The sequence below is a fragment of the Primulina eburnea genome, chromosome 2, assembly GCF_022965805.1.
Source record: "Primulina eburnea isolate SZY01 chromosome 2, ASM2296580v1, whole genome shotgun sequence".
Taxonomy (NCBI): domain Eukaryota; kingdom Viridiplantae; phylum Streptophyta; class Magnoliopsida; order Lamiales; family Gesneriaceae; genus Primulina; species Primulina eburnea.
In genome coordinates this window covers 9,016,015-9,018,946 of record NC_133102.1, presented here as the reverse complement: position 1 = coordinate 9,018,946, position 2,932 = coordinate 9,016,015, and positions in this window count along the sequence as shown.

The following is a 2,932-nucleotide window of genomic DNA, read 5'->3' as shown; positions in this document are numbered from 1 at the left end:
ATACAATCGAGATCATTACTGAATCTGATTAATTTAAATCAACTAATGTTTCGACGGCATAACAATACAATCTGAATAACCCCGTCAATCTGAATATCACAGATATAATACCAGACTTCATAATCAGTATCATTTCAACTCATAATCTGAATAATACTACCAATCTGATATCGAGTCTCAATCAAATCTAATCTGAAAATCATAACAATTGCATGAACAGTCTATTCTTTAATCTGACTTCAATTATACAATTTCTACTGTAATAGAAACATCATATCTGATTCGTATTCAATTCTGACAATATCATAAATTCAAATCTCATCTAAACGTAACAAAACTTACGTCCAATCGTAGCCTGCGTTGATAGAAACACAGTACTGAAGTCGGATTTGAAAACAGACGGACGGATTTTGCACAATCGCGATCTTAAGCTTCACGGACAAATTTTTCCAAAGTTCCCTTCGTTTCTTTCTTTTTCCTTGTTTCTGATAATGCTTGCATGTAGGTATATATATATATGTATATACACGTTCCTTAGATAGAAGGCAAGTGGCGTTGTGCATGTTCTGCACGTTTCGCGCATATGCGCGAACAATGTCGCGCATATGCGCCAGTTATAAAAACTGGCATTTTGTCTTCTCGCGCATATGCGCCAATTATTCCGTGCATATGCGCCAATTATTCCGTGCATATGCGCCAATCATTCTGCCAAACCCGCGTATGTGCGCCATTTATGTCGCGCATATGCGCCGATCATACTGGACGGCTCGCGCAGATGCGCGCCTTATCTCGCGCATGTGCGCCGATGCTACTGGATGTTCCGCGCATGTGCGCGCATGCAAGTCGCGCATGTGCGCCAATCCTATTCTTCACACAAAATTTGAATTCTTTTCTGGCTCTCCCGATCTGATCCGTTCCGCTTATAATCATATCAATTATCATCCATGATTATAATAATCATTTCCAAATCTTTTCAGATTAACCGGATTAATTTCTCGGACCTTACATATAGCAACATCCAATGTCATGATTCCGCTTCCGTAAAATAGGGTAATTTTTTTAAAAGAAATTAGTAATAATAAAATAACAAGATAAAAACCATATTTTAATTATCTAAAATATCAAAATCGAGAATATGTCCACTTAAAAGATAATTTGATTATTCTCCCCTTTTAAATTTGAAAATAAAGCAGAATAGGACATTATAATACCACACATGTTCTATAATTGTGTGGATATGTACACTATGTATTATATGTTATATATTATAGATAATAGTAATAAAAAAAATATATAATATAGATAATAAGCCTAAGTAATCATCATGGTATAAGTATAGCCATATCACCTCTAATTATATATATATGTATAAAAAAATTCAATTTCTAGATTTATATTTCCATTTTTTGATAACCAAAAAAAAAAATTAATTTACCTCCCCCAGTCCCCTCAAATTAATTTTTCTAGTTCTATCAATGATTTTTAATTTCCTCACTGAATCATGATTATTATCTATGAACTTGTGTTACAATTCTCTATAATAGACATAACAAGAAAACAAAAAACCAAAATATTTTTGTTTACCTCAATGAGTCGTGATTATAATATATGACTGTCATATTATGATTATCTATAACGGACATAATATGCAAAACACATGCATTATGTCACAAACGAGTGTGCAAAACTCATACATCTCAATCGAATCTTCAAATATTATTTCATTAAGACCTCAGTATGAAAACAACATACATGAATGTTGTGAGGCCCGAGGCCGAAGAGGGCGGGGGTGATCGTCGGTGCCATGAGATTGCACGGGCAATGAGCGGCTCCTGGCAAGCTTCTAGACGGAGGAAATATGGATGAATTTAGAGATGTTTTCTGCTGCTCATCAAGCAGAAATGAACATTCTTCTGGAACAGCCTTCTGCACCTTCTACTGAAGCACCATCAGATTCACAGGCTGTTATTGCACCAACGGAAGAAGCTTTGGCCTCTGACTTAGCCGTTCCTACTGAAGAAATCGCTCTTCCCCTGGTTGCTGATGAACCTACTGTTTCTGCAATTCCAGCAGAAAGCACAGCAGACCCTGCTCCTTCTACTGCCTTGATGAATGCTACTCTTGTTTGTAGTAACCCGATTCCTAATTTGAGTTAATTATTGGATTAATTATATTTCGGTGGGATCGGAAAGACCGAACCAGGTTCGGATTGTCCGAAGAGGGTTCGGATCATCCGAAGTGAGTTCGGACCGTCCGAGACAGGTGGCTGGACACGTGGAAGGGTTCTGGACACGTGGAAGGGTTCGGATCGTCCGATCAGGGTTCGGATCGTCCGAGCCAGGTGTCTGGACACGTGGAAGGGTTCGGATCGTCCGATCAAGACTCGGATCGTCCGGGACAGGTGGCTGTACTCGTGGAAGACATGCAGGGTTCGGATCGTCCGAAGTGGGTTCGGATCGTCCGAAGTGTACCAGATCGGAGCTTCCTGAAGTGGATCGGAGCGTCCGAACATTGGCTATAAATAGAGGCGCGAGGCTTCATTTGTGACTCGCCATTTCAGAGTATTCCAGAGCATTTCAGTCGTTTCTGACAGGTTTCTAGTCTTTTTCCGAGGTTCGGGCACTAGCGGGGAGCTACTAGTGTTGTAGCGGAGCTGTGCTCTAGTTTGGAGCTAGCAGCACCAGTGGGCTGACTGCGGACGCAGGCGTGAGTCTAGGACTGATTGTTAGGATCTGCTGGTTTGAGGTACGAAAGTACTATCCGAGATATCCTGGTCGAGTATACATCCTTATATGTGTTGCATGATTATGTGGTGCATTGATATATGTCATATGATGCATGCTATTATGTCACGTTTATTACTGCATGTTGCATTTCATGTTGAGCCGTATCTCCTTCGAGATAGCCTTTACTGTTGAGCTGTATCTCTTTC